The sequence below is a fragment of the Mesocricetus auratus genome, unplaced genomic scaffold, assembly GCF_017639785.1.
Source record: "Mesocricetus auratus isolate SY011 unplaced genomic scaffold, BCM_Maur_2.0 Super-Scaffold_100015, whole genome shotgun sequence".
Classification (NCBI taxonomy): Eukaryota; Metazoa; Chordata; class Mammalia; order Rodentia; family Cricetidae; genus Mesocricetus; species Mesocricetus auratus.
Window position 1 is genome coordinate 15697390 of NW_024429198.1, and position 14482 is coordinate 15711871.

The 14482-nt window shown below is 37.3% G+C and overlaps 1 protein-coding gene across 2 annotated transcripts in view; it reads left to right on the forward strand.

Annotated features, from left to right (window-relative positions):
• Cdh12 (cadherin 12) overlaps nt 1–14482 on the forward strand; it is a 937606-nt gene that overhangs the window by 541163 nt on the left and 381961 nt on the right. For both annotated transcript variants that reach the window (XM_040757653.1, XM_040757654.1), the window contains one exon: nt 12945–13090. The gene's annotated coding sequence lies outside the window, so the exon portion shown is untranslated. The remainder of the gene's footprint in view (nt 1–12944; nt 13091–14482) is intronic.

Below are 14482 nucleotides of genomic sequence, written 5' to 3' on the forward strand. Positions count from 1 at the left end.
GGAAATCTCACTAGTGCCCGATCTCTCCTCAAACCTGTAATGACTCTGTCTATTATGGTATTTCTCATCCTGCTCTCTTCTAGTCGTCTCCCGGCTCAACCTTCCTGCTCCCCCATGTCCTCCTCTCCCCTCTTCTTCTCCCCCTCTCTTTTTCCCCCGGGATCCCTCTCTCCTCTCCCCCATGCTCCCAATCTGCTCAGGAGATCTTGCCTAATTCCCCTTCTCTGGGATACCATGGATATCTCTCTTAGGGTTCTTTCTGTTTCCCAGACAGAGAGTGAGGTGTGATGAACAAAGCCGTAAAGACTGGACTGGTGAAACCCACAGTAACAGCTGACCTGAACAAGGGAGAGCTCTTGGACCTCGGATTGATGGCTGAGAGGCCAGCATGTGACTGATCCAGACCCCCTGAATGTGGCTGTCAGTTTGGAGACCTAAGCAATCTATGGGGCCTTGGGTAGTAGATCAGTATTTAACCCTGGCATACAAATGGACTTTGGGTGCCCATCCCACAATGAGGGATACTCTCTTAGCCTGAACTCTTGGGGGAGGCCCTTGGCCCTGCCCTGAAGGAATTGACAGACTCTGGAGATCCCCCATGAAGGGCCTCACCCTCCCTGGAAAACAGAATGGGGATTGCTTGGGAGCTGGCAGGGGCTGAGGCACTGATAAGCATGGCTCTCACCCCTCATGAGAGAAACTTCACTTTGAGGTAGGTAGAGACCATTATAAGAAATCATATCTGCTCAGAATGTAGAGAACAAGTGATTGTATAGTGCCCAGTGCCAACTGATACATCTAAAATGTAACTCCTGCACTTCTGACACAGGCTGAAGAGGAAAGATTGTAAGAGTCAGAGGAACAGTAACAGAGTTGTATTCTTGAAATGTCAGGGTTCTACACAATAAGTGTCAACATAATGGCTGTCTAAATAAGACAGGAACAGGTCCAGCACTGATTGGCATTCTACCGAGAGGGGGAAATCACATGGATCTCCAACTTTAGGCAAAAAATAAAATAAAATGAAAAAACAAACAACAACAACAAAAAAAGGAAACTGAAAAATGCTGCAAAGAAAGAGATTTGAGATTTTTCTTCCCCAGTGAAGAACATGTGAAATGTCAATCAGATGTCCAATACCAAATGGTCAACTTTGAAAACTTACACATGCAAGTAACATATTGATTAAGCTGGTTGTATTTTTATAGTTAGTGTATATATCAACAATTTAATTGAAAAGGTCATGAATTTGTGGAAGAACAAGAATGTACATGGGAAGCACTTTAAGAAGGAAAATGATATAATAATATTTTCACTTCAGTAACTTAAAATTATATATAAATATTTGATCAAACATCAACTTTCAGGAATTATATACAGTTTTAAGTGTAGTAGTTTCAGGAAGGGAATGCTCACTTACAGTTTTAGCTATGGAGTAAATGAGCATTTATGAATAACAAAATTATGTGTGTCATTTATTATCCAATAAGTCTGGGATTAAAAAGGTTTAATAAGTAACAAATGTTCCTTTTTGTCTATTTCTGCTCCATTTTTCCATTATTGGTGGAAGAAATGAAGTGTACACAATAAATAGACATCACCATGTGTAGACACAAGTAATAAGAGCTGACACAACTTGCAAATACACTTAAACATGTCAGTGAGAAGACCAGTATCTACTCAAACACACACACACACACACACACACACACACACACACACACACACACAAACACAAAGCAGGCACTCCTTATTTTAAAAATTCCACTCTGATTTCATGCAGCATTCTGACTTCAGACTTCCTCTTTCTTGCTGTATATGTGCAGATACAAAGGGACACATTATAAATTATCCTTTTATTCATTTTCTTTAACAAATATTTATGTACAAGGCACAAGAAAATTTCCCCAAAGTCCAAAACAAAGTTTCTATGAAGTTCGTGTTTCTTAAAAAATATCCATATCAATGTATGTCTATGTTTATTTGTATATATATCATATATATATAATATAATCAACTTTTTATACAAGTATAGCAATAAATTTTTCCATGTGACAATATCTTGAGAAGTATGTTAATATATTAATTCATTTATTAATACCTAATAATACTAAATGAATATTAGCAGTTTTAATTTCCCACAATTTTAAAAAATAGTTAAATGCATGGAATTTTCTCATAATATCTGTATCATAAATCTACATTCCTCCACACAGACAAATGTACTCACATTACTTTACATATCCTTTTGTTAAAATTATGATAACCAATTTTCTTTTGAAGCAGATTTTCATTATGTAAGCTTAGCTAGCCTGGAACTTGCTACGTACGTAGACCAGACTATCCTTCAACTCACAGAGATCTGCTTCTCTCTGATTTCCTAGTTCTGGGATTAATGTGTAGACTACCAGTCTCAGCTTTTGGTTGTAATATTTTTATGAGTCTTAGCCAAATTGGATAATATACTGTTTACATTTTACTATATTAATTACACCTAAATCTGAGAGTTTTCTCTGGTTTTATAAGCAATATTCAACATTACTTGTTATTATATCCAAATAATACATAATCTTTACTACTCAAATTTAGTTTTTTTACATAGTGCATGCAGTATATGTTATTTATTTATATTTACTTAGTGTGTGTGTGTGTGTGTGTGTGCTGCACATGCTCACATATGATAAATGTGAACATAGGCATGCATTTGTCATGGTGAGTACGCAGAGGTCAGGGGACAACTATAGTCAGTTAGTTTGTTTCTTACATCCTGGAAGCTAGGGATCAAATTCAGATCATCGGGCTTTTGCAGCAAGCACTTTTATGGACTGAAATATCTTACTAGTATGATTTTTCTGTTAATTATATAGCCAGTATCTAGTAAGTCCTTATGGTTTAGTCACTCCCTTTTAAGGGCTTTGAAACTCTTAAGCCATTTAGAATTGTTACTCCTCAAGAATTATCTAAGCACCTCATATATTATCAGACATTTTTATCTGAAGGAACTGAGGCAAGGCTGGTTTTAAAACTGGAGTAAAGATACAGGATTTCTGGGTGTTGTTCTGCTGTGGTTATGTAGGGTTAGGAATAAACTATAAAAGTCCGTGTGTCTTCTGCTCTGCATATTTGTTTATTCACTAGAAGGAAAGTGTTATTTCAGGCTTGCTACCAACATCCCAGGATATGCTCAACCTTTATATTTGTGGAGAGTTAAATTATTGTAATAGGGAGAACAGAGCCAATAGAGCAGATAGAATACATCTATTCCCTATGATGTGGCAGCAAATTATTGACTTTGGTGGAGAGTGAGAAAGAGCAAGTTGGCAGAAGAAAGAACTGGGCATTACAATCAGTGCAAATGAATGGAGGATGAAACATGGCATGGAGAGGTTAATAGAGTCATCAAAAGGTCTCAGTAAAGCTTTCTATTTTATAATCAAGTAAATAAGATTAAGACAGATCTTTTGATAGCCACTCTGTAAATAGCTCAAGTTTATGATGCTACATAAGAGTTTTTCATCTTACAGCCTGTCAAACTCAGTTAGAGGCCTAGGAAGCACAATTGTTTTTCTATAATACAATATTACTGGCTGTACACTAGATGCTGAGCATATGCTAGAATTGTATTTCAGTACTCCATATAGAGAAGCTGGGAACAAATGGACAAGTATAGATATACATCAAGCAATAATTAAGCATTTCACAATCCTTATAATTTGAGCAGTGATAGCATTTATTCCTCCATATAAAATTTTATAGAACTATTATCTGGATAGGTACTAGGACATTAACTTTAAAGTTGTCTTAAACTGTGATTGAACAGAGAATGATCTGTACAATTTGAGAAACCATTAGAAATGCTAAGCAGGTGATCTTATTCCCTATTCCATAGGGTTTCTTTACAAGATTGGTGGTTGTTAGGGCTTGAGCAGTGGGTCACTGGTTAGAATAAAACTTGCTAGTTTTTTTCCTTAGGACCAGAGTATACCAGACAGCTCAAAAAAGCCTGTAACTACAGCTTCAGGGGTCTGACACTCTCTTCATGCCTCCTTAGGGAACTGCCCTTGCATACAAATACAAATGTACACACACACACACACACACACACTGTAATGCCAAATAAAATCAGAAAAAGAAAATTGTGTAAAGACATGTCAATTTTAGATTATTATGGACATGATAGAATATTAATATTTTAATTACTGTGATAGTTTGATAATGGTAAAATAGGAATAAATATCAGTCTTCCTTATTTATTTGCAGGTAACATACACAAATAATGTGTATATATTTGTCATAAGTTACACGTCTTGAATGAATTTTTGAAGCCATCTCCATGAGCTAAATATCGACCATTTATATCATCCAGAAAAGTTTCTACATATCTTTCCCATTTGCCATTCTATCCTAATGACCATCCTGTCAATCATTTACCAACTGTCTACATTGTGGATTAAATTATATGATTTTAAAACTTGTATAAATACATGATATTCAAGTTATGTTTATTTCTGGTTTTTCCTCACCAGCTTAATCAGATTACAACGCAGTTTTCAAGAGGATGACCAGCTTCTTCCTAGGCTCTCTATTCAGCAGTATTCCAATCCAGGAACAATTTAGAGCTCATCTCTTCCTCTCTTGATGGATATGAGGACAATCGTCAGTTTAGGGACTATTACGAATACTCAAACACTGACATGTAAAATTATGTGTAGAGACATGCGTTCTCTTATTTGGGATGATGATTTCAGGAGAGGGGTAAATACTATAGGCATATTTTTAATTACTTAAGAAATTACCAATAATAGTTTCAACTTAATTGTTCAGTTTCATTATCATCAACAGTATGAGACACTAGATGTTTCACATCTTTGCCAGCACTTGATTATGTCTGTTGTTTTCTATTCATTGTGATTAATGAATCTGATAGACATAGGATTATAGAGTGACTTTTAAAAATAATAATATAAAGTTGATTTTTCTGAGGAACCACACTATCTAAATGAAAATGGATTGCAACTGTAGGAATGCAAACTCAGCAACAGATTCTTCTGGTATTGCTTAACACATATGTACATCTACATCTTTCCATATCTAAGTCTACTATTTGTGCTTTTACATCATGCAAAAAGAGTCATTATGTCTTAACAAAAAAGGATAACCTGTTTCAATAGTTGCTTCTATACATGCATATTTTTAAATGTGCATCTGTTTAGTAAATATTTTATTTTCATAACTAGAATAAAATATATGTGGACTGTATTTTATAGTAATGTTTTGGTCATCATACTTTCACTAGATCAGAATGAATCTAAATTATATATTATTATCCAATTATTCATATTCAAGTATTTTATTTTAGAGCTAAGAATCTATATAAAAATACAAAATATAATATTTCTAAGTTACCAAGAAAGATTTAAACTGCCAAGTAAAATACCCACTGAAATTCCCTTTCCTTTAACAATTCAGTACCTGTTAATTATTTTTGTGTGAATGTAAAAAAGATGGTTTGAATACAGTCATATTATTCTTTATTCTTGTGTTCACTTTTAAGTTAATTCTTAATAACTTTAATCAAAATGACTTCAGTTTCTTTGACCATGGCAACAAATGTGGTAAAAACACAATTAACCATTGATTTAGGCAGACAAAATCAACTAAATCCTTTAGAAGAAAAATGTTATAATTATTTAAAAGTTGTCAAAGAACACTCATAACCTTGAATTTTTTCACTTACTCTATGTGCAACATGAAATCAGCAACTCGTGACTGTTTCATAAATTACTTTGAACTACGAAATCAAAATATTCTTGTTATAATGTTATTTATAGAATGAAACAATTAAATTGTGAGGGGCACTGAGAGGTGAGAGATGAGAGAAAATGTGTGTTTGCATATAACCTTTTGTTCTTCACTGCCTGATTATATCTGCAGGAGATAGAAAGGATATCACAAATTATTAGTTGGATAATGCATTTTAGAACTGGCTGAAATCTTAACATTAATATACTTTAATTTGCTCATATTTCTCAGTGAAATTATTAACTATGCTTTTTAAATGTCTGAAGGTTATAAAGCCAGTTAGTGAAAGAATTCTGACTATAGTCTAAAACTTCAGATAGCATGTTCAATTTTTGTTCCCCAGCTAAAATGTTATCATTTCTCGATTTCTTGAGTGTACATAGGAGAAGCTAGACTCAATAATGTGAAAAATATCCCTTAAATGTTTATAAGTACAGCAACATAGCCTCCGTGGATTAGACTGGAGCAGAAATTGCAATAACTTCTGAGAATCCAATCAGTAATCAGAATCTATTTATGTGATAGTATTAGATTGTTGTTGATGCTGCATGATCAGCTACTACAGTATTTGTCTAGTTTTTACACTTAAAACAACACCAATGCTATGGAATGTATTTCCTTGTGATTATTAAATCCACATAGAAAATTACAGTGTGGTCTGGAAAGATGTCTCAGAGGTTAAGAACATTGTCTGGTCTTCCAGAGGTCCTGAGTTCAATTCCCAGCAACCACATGGTGGCTCACAACCGTCTATAACAAGATGTGGTGCCCTCTTCTGTTGTGTCGGCACATATGCCAGTAGAATGTTGTATGCATAATAAATAAGTAAATCCTTTTAAAAATAAAAATGAAACAACTTTTTGAATATAAAGTCATGTGGAAACTAAAAATTAAGACATGAATTTTAAGCACACCTTCAGAAAATTATATTAGCATATTTCAAATGTAAGTAAAAATACCCAGTATCTGGCAAAGTATGTGATCATTCTAAGCAAAAATCCCAGGACATATCAAGTGCATCTCACCTATTGGGCCAGGATATTTTTCCTTTCATTGAATGACCGTCCTTGTTTATATTATCTGGTACAAACCTAAATAAGTTGGTACTTTGTAGTAATGTTTTTTAATATTTCAAATGAAGATTTGAATGTGTATTCCCATTTGGGGTCTATTTTGTTGCAGATGATTGTATTTACTAGACAGCAGGAATAACACTTTCCTGAAAGTGTGTTTTATCAGCTAGTTTTGTGTGTCAACTTGACACAAGTTGTACTCATCAGAAAGGAAGAAGCTTCAGTTGAGGAAATGCCTCCATGGAATGTAGGTATAAGGCACTTTCTCAATTAGTGATCACTGGAGGAGGGCCCAGCCAATAGTGGGTATTGCCATCCATGGACTGGTGCTGCTGGGTTCTATGAGAAATTAGACTGAGTAAATCATGTGGAGCAAGCTAGTAAGCAGCTTCCTTCCATGGCCTCTGCATCAATCAGCTCCTGCCTTCAGGTTCCTGCCCTGTTTGAGTTCATGTCCTGACTTCCTTCTGTGCTGAACAGTAGTCTTGAAGTATAAGTCTAATACTTATGCTTTTTGATCATTGTGTTTGGTCTCAGCAGTAGAAACCCTGAGATAAGAGACCATTGGTTTCTCACCAAATAGCACAGTCCAAAGGACAAGTACTTACCCTTCCTATTTCTCATTTTCTTGTCATGGAAATATGATAAAAATACTTACGGTAACCTACTTCTAAGATTCCTGTAAGAATAAAATGTGATAATAGGTAAGAAACTTACTGGCAAAGTTTAAAGACTGAATTAATTTGAGTGATCATCATTTGTTTATAGACAGAATTTTTTTATCAGACATATTTTAAAACTGTGGTCACAACATTTCTCTTAAATCTTATGAATATGTCTGGTAATTTCAAAGAAAGATGAGATGGTTGTATTCGATTGTGGTTTTGGGACTTCTAGATAAAACTTGGATAGTAAAAATCATACTAAATTTGGTCTAGTTAATACATACTTTCAAACATTTTTGAAACATCCAGTTTTCTATTAAACCCAAGCACTATATTTGACAATGTTAATGAGCTAACTAAATGATTTTGCTTTTAATTTTAACTGTTTTTATTTATTACAGTTACTTCATTTCCCCTTTTCTGTGTCTGTCCTACTCCTCAAATCGTGGCCCTTTAATATTTAATTTTTATTCTTACATATAAAGTTGAACACATACACAGACACATACATAGCCTGCTGAAGCCATTTTGTATTACAGTTAAGATTTGTGTTTAGGTCTGACCACTTGGTACTGGACAACCAATTAACCAATTAGGAGGTTTACCCTAGAGAATTCTCTCTCTCTCTCTCTCTCTCTCTCTCTCTCTCTCTCTCTGTGTGTGTGTGTCTCTGTCTCTCTCTCTCCCTCTCTCTGTCTCTGTCTCTCTCTCTGTCTGTCTCTGTCTGTCTCTTTTTCTCTCTTTCTCTCTCTCTCTGTCTCTCTGTCTCTCTGTCTCTCTCTCTCTTTTTCTCTCTGTCTCTGTCTCTGTCTCTCTCTGTCTCTGTCTGTCTCTTTCTCTCTCTTTCTCTCTCTCTCTGTCTCTGTCTCTCTTTCTTTCTCTCTCTCTCTCTCTCTCTCTCTCTCTCTCTCTCTCTCTCTCTCAGCAGTGCTTAGTTGTCTGAAGCTCTTCATCTAGAAGTGGTGCCCTCTGAAACCCCTCCCCAACCCATCTATATGGGTACAACTATTGGTGTTGTCATTTGCTCCAGTCTTGTTTAAGCAGTCATACTCTTGATAACTTGGTAGATGTGGCTTCCCTTCATAACTTGAAGACACTGTTTCAAAGCAGACTCCCTGTTTCTCTGGCTCTTTATCATCTTTCTGTGCTCTTGTCTAAGATTTCATCTGAACATTAGGTGCATTTTGTTTAAGATGAACTGCATGCTACATAAAACATTAGAGCTTTCTAGATGTAGTTTATTTTTAGTCTCATTTATTTTTGAATTTTTTTCTAATGAGATATATCCTGACATATCATAATATATTAAAACCAAAACTAGCAGGGGGTGGCAGCGCACACCTTTATTCCCAGGATTTGGGAAGCAGAGGTTGGAAGATCTCAATCAGTTGGAGGACATCCTGGTCTACAAAGCAAGTTCCAGGACAGCTAGGGATGTTATAGAGAGAAACCCTGTCTCCTGTCTGAAAACAAAACAAAACAAAACTAACTAACTAACAAAAAACCCACCAATATCAACAAAAAGAAAAGTATTGCAACGGAATGTTTATTTAGTAACATATGTAACAATGTCAATGTAATTTTCCTTTCCCATTGGAAGTGTATACTTACTTTCGTTTTCTTTTTTTAAATTATTTTTGCTTATTCTGTGTATCTTTCACATCATGCATATAGATTCCTTTCATTTCCTGTCCCTGTGTATCTGATCTATGCTCTTGCAGCTTCCCCACACCCACCAGATAAAATTAAAGTGGGAAACAATGGAAGTTGTAGAATGACATAGTGAGTCACGCAGGAAACTTTTGTCCATATTATCTTTACTTGTAAATGTTCTTTGTAAACAGTCATTGGTCTGATTCTAGGCCTCTAGTTTTTGCTACACTATCAATGCTGGCCCTCAATGGACTGCCTCTGGGTTATCCTGCTCTTGCCCTGTGTTGTGGAGATCCTATGCTTTGGGTCTGTAGGACAGCTCCCTTCACTTGCTCCAGCAGTTCACAGATGGGGTGGATATTGGGGTGGGCAAACACAGACCCATGTTTCTGGGCCTGGTATGTTGCAGAGTTGGTCAGCCCACCAGATCTCCACCGTCCTCCCCACCAGGGTAAGCTCTCCTACATAGCCTTAGCGAGTTCACATTTAGTAGCTATGAGCAAGGACAGGGACCAGTCTCTGGCTTTCATGACTTCAGGGTCAGCTCTCTGACATCTACACCTTCAGGGCCAGCTCTACTCTGTTGCCCACGTGTAGCACAGCGGCCACTCTCTCAAGCACTGCTGAAGATTTACTTTTGTTTTCTGAACTGGAAATTTTATAGTCACTGGAGTTTTATAGTTACAGTTAACTGTTTTAATTCTATTATTTTCTATTTAGCATTGATTAATTTATTTGTGTTTACTAAGTTTTAATTAACAAAATACTGGAAAGAGAGCCTACAAGATAGCTTGTTGGTAAAGGTCTGTGAGATCAAGTATAGCTGCTTAAGTTAGATCCCCAGAACCCACATGGTTCAATGAGGTAACTGACTTCTGAAAGATGTCCTGTGACCCTGAAAACACACAATACATACATAATTTGGGTAAAAATATCGAAAAGATGGTGAAGTGTGGCTAACAGGTTAAAGCTCAATATGTCAAACATGAGAGCCACAGCTGAAGTTCATTGAGAACACATGGGATAAAGCAAGCATTTAATGTGCTGTACTGAGCGTCCTGGCAGTTTTGTGTATTAAATTGACACAAGCTAGAGCCATCAGAAAGGAAGGAGACACAGTAGAGGAAATGCCTCCTTGAGAACCAGCTTTAAGACGTTTTCTCAATTAGTGGTAAATGGGGGAGGACCAGCCCATGGTGGGTAGTGCCATCCCTGGGCTGATGGTCCTGGATTCTATAAGAAAGCAGACTGAGCAAGCCAGCAGCTCCCCTCCACGGCGTCTGTATCAGCTCCTACCTCCAGGGTCCAGCCCTGCTTGACTTCTTAGCCTGACTTTATTCAATATGAACATCAATAAACCCTTTCTTCCCAACTTGCTTTTTGGCCACGGTGTTTGACCACAGCAATAGAAACCCTAGTTAAGACGCCTGGTACTGTCGCTTCACTTAACTCTTCATATACTTCTTACAAAATTCTGCTTGCTCTCTTTGTCACATAAACGCATTTAGAGTCTGGCATAGATTAATATATACTGAAGATACACTGTCTGCAGAAATGGGTTAGTAAAAGGTCTTACTGGGTGGGGAATGAAAAGTCTTAGAATGTGGAAGGACCAGCAGTGTTATTTTCTTCTGTGACACATCTCCAGCAAGAAGCTAGTTTCTGATACACCTACCTTCCTTTTTAAAGGTAATTGCTGGGGGACGGTTTTCAGGAAAACAAGTACAGTGTTAAGGCTTTAAAAACTTTTAAAAAGAGGCTACTATTTAAGCAAAGGTGCTCTATGCCAGACTCTGATCAATAATACATGCAGAGTGCTCTAATTGCATGAACACCGCCTACACATCAGAGACACGAAACATAACCAAGTGTCACTTGTAAGTGCCCTGGACAACCTAGCTGGAATGCTCTGTGAAGAAATTAGCAGGTGTAGTTCCTGTTTGCTATTTATGAGCTGGGTGCATTAATTTCGATTTAAGGAGCCTGGTTTCTGCTGGAGCCCTCCACTGCCTGTCTATAATTGGATAATGTGCTTCCTGCTTCAGAGTGGCAAAACTTGCTTCCTCATCCTGACTTGAATCGATCAAGTTGTTTCACTTTCAGCTCTCACCCTCCACCAGTTGAGGGAGCACCAGACCTCTTCATGGGAGGTAGGAGCAGCCCCTTGCTCTGCGACCTCTCCCTAGGAAACTGTGCCTTCTCCCAGGGAGAGCACAGCCCCATGCACATCAATTCAGTTCCATCCTTGGGTTTTCTAGTGACCAAGAAGTTTCACCACCGAGTTAGACCTTTAAATGAGACAAATCAAAACAAAATTTATTTGCTGTGTACAAGGCAAACAAAACAATTACTGTGTGTTTTGGACATTTTGTTATTTGGACTTGGGAGTCTTCTCAAACACACGTGAGTACTACAAAGCAAGAAGCCCCCTCCCCCATCTCTCTGGGTCACACGCATACCCTACATACCAAGGGGACACCATATGTCCCAGTTGAGACCTACATGGAGACGACATGCTGTATATGTCACACAGTATTGCTGTGAGAGGACAGTCGTCAGTTTCCTCTCTGGCAAGAGAATTTTCTCACCCTCAAGACATGCAAATGACTTTTTTCATCTGTTCTTTTTATGTTATTTGCATAATTTTCTCCATGCAAAAGTGAGAGCTGTCAAAAATTAACCATTTGGGGCTTCAACATTCAGTTCTGTGACCTTTTCCACAGCATTAGGTATTTCCAGAGACCAAGTAACTTTGGATGGGAGACAGTGGAGGATACCTACTGAGAAAGTGGGTGAAAGGGTGGATGATGGATGAGGAACAGCAGGTAGGTAAATGTACTTCACTACACTTAAACAGTCCTTGGTATTTATTCCCTTGGGTACAAATACCATTGTTGCTGTTTATTTCATTCAGCATTTACAGGTGATAGAAACAATGTCTCTGTTAGGTGTCTAATAGACTTCTGTTGTTACTCTGGGTAACAACATAAACCTTTCTTTTGTAAATGTGATGTTAATATAAAAATACTATTTGAAAAAGTACAGGAGCATTGCTCTGATTTGCATGCTTTGGTTTGTATGCTGGTGTCTGTACAAAACTACCAGATATGCTTATTTAGCATTAATACTGCCTTTCTACAAGTCAGAGAGTTGCCCTCTGGAGGGCTGTAATAAACCTTTAAAGTCATTTTAGTTAGACAAAGGTTGATATATGTAGCAGGCTAGGGGCAAAGGCAAATCCAGCTATCTCTTTTATCACATTGCTTTAAACATGTTTCAGCTTTAGGCTTGGCTTACAAATCAGCCCGATCAGTCTAGTAATTGTCTCTCTGCGCCTTATATCCAAAACGAATGCATCTTACAAAATCGGCTGGAGAAAGCTGATCTTCTGAAGTCCTGCAATGGCTAACACTGTGGCTAATCACCCTATAAATTATAGTCATAGTTGTAGTTTATCCATCAGGCTGGAAAAGACCTGTTTCCCAAGTGGCCTCGGTTCCTTTTCTGATTCCCAGGAGACCCACAACCACTCCGCATGGCATGCTTTGCCTGCACGCAGGGAGCATTGCTTGCTAATCAGGTCAATGAATACTGCCCGGCTCCAGGGACCTGACAGGCGTCCATCACGGCAGTTAGGGAGCCTGCAAACAGTGCAGGCTCATAGAGAAACTCCCGCTAGAAAACACCGCTCCGTCCTCATTTACTCACTGGGAATCTCTAAGGATTTCAGCTGATCTTTTTCTCCCTTCAGACAGCGAGGATTTTGGCATAAACAGAGGCAAAGGAGCACAGCACGCTGCCACTCTGTGGGTGTTGATTGAAAACTTCGATCTCACTACCGTTTCACGGTTGATCTGACGGATTTCTCACTTGATCACTGAGAGTATTTCAATTAAGGTAAGTGCTGCTGCGCCTGACTGGCTGCATCTCACGGAATCCTCTGCACGGAAAGTTCTTACTGTCTGCGCTGACATTCTGCACTGCAGTAAGTGGCTGTCTATGGCAGGGCAAGGCTCAGTTTCACAAGCAAGTGTCCTGGATACCAGGCTGTATTTGGGGATGATGACATTTCGGAGGTATTCTTCCCCCCCCCCCACCCCAGGTTCCCCCGGAGATATTCTTATCAAATCTGATAGCTCTGCTTTTCATCAAAAGAAAATGAAAGGTTATGTGAAAAGGGGGATGACTTCTTCTCTTGCTTCCTTAGTAATCTGTTTAGAGACCTGCAGGGTGCCAAGGTAGCTTGATTTTGCTTGACTTTGTTCCTTCATGTCAGAGGTAAAATTTTACTCTGAAATTTTCTTGGGGCAAATAATTTGTGAGATTCTGTGTAAGTCTCTACTTCAACAAAGTCCCCGTACTTACGTTAGGTGTAATGATGCAGGACTGAATTTCTGAGAGTTTAAAAGTGTGCATTTAGGAATTGAAATTTAAATGTTAACCGTGTCTGATAAACTTTTCAGAGATATTAAGCGAAAGAATATTCTATTTGTATAATGTATAGTCCTTATAGAAGATAGATGGAATTCTCTTATTAGGTGAGTTTTGAAAACCAAATAATGCTATCTGAAATGTTTATTTTAAGGAAGGTAATTTAAGGTTATATGTTGAAATCTCAACTCTTAAGTATGTTATTTCTGAGGTTATTTTTGTAATCCACCTATAGTGAATTGAGGTTAGGTTAACAGGTCACATATAGTTTAGGGCAATTATCTACCTACTTTCAGTTCAGTAAAACAGTTCATTTTATTTCTTCTGTACCTCCTCCTCTTACCAATTTTTCAAAGGTACCTAGACTGATCATGGTAAAACTTTTTGCAATGTTAACTTGAATTATGTAAACTTTTCACCTTCCTCTTTTGTTTGCACATGTAAATATAACCTGAAGTATCATTACTGTGCTATGGTCAGTGTAATCAAGATAAAGTATCTGTTTATTAAATTTACAGAGGATCTATTGATTATTTCTCCTATCACAGGAGAATAGTGACTGTGTACTTGTAATTGTGTGGGTCAATTACTATAAAATCAGTTTTTTACGTAATTAAATACACTACTTAAAATACAGTTGTATGCTGTTGCAATACTTTTTGAACTAAATTTCAGTACCTAATATGAATACTAAACTGCAAACAAAATATGTAAATGCATTGTGAATATATTTGCATTAGTATCCCAAATGTGTTATTAAAGTGAATAGTCATATTTCCCAAATGTTGACTCAACTTTCTCTCCATAGGTGTCTTGGGATAGGAAGTCTTACAAAGATGTAAGAACACTATTAATTCT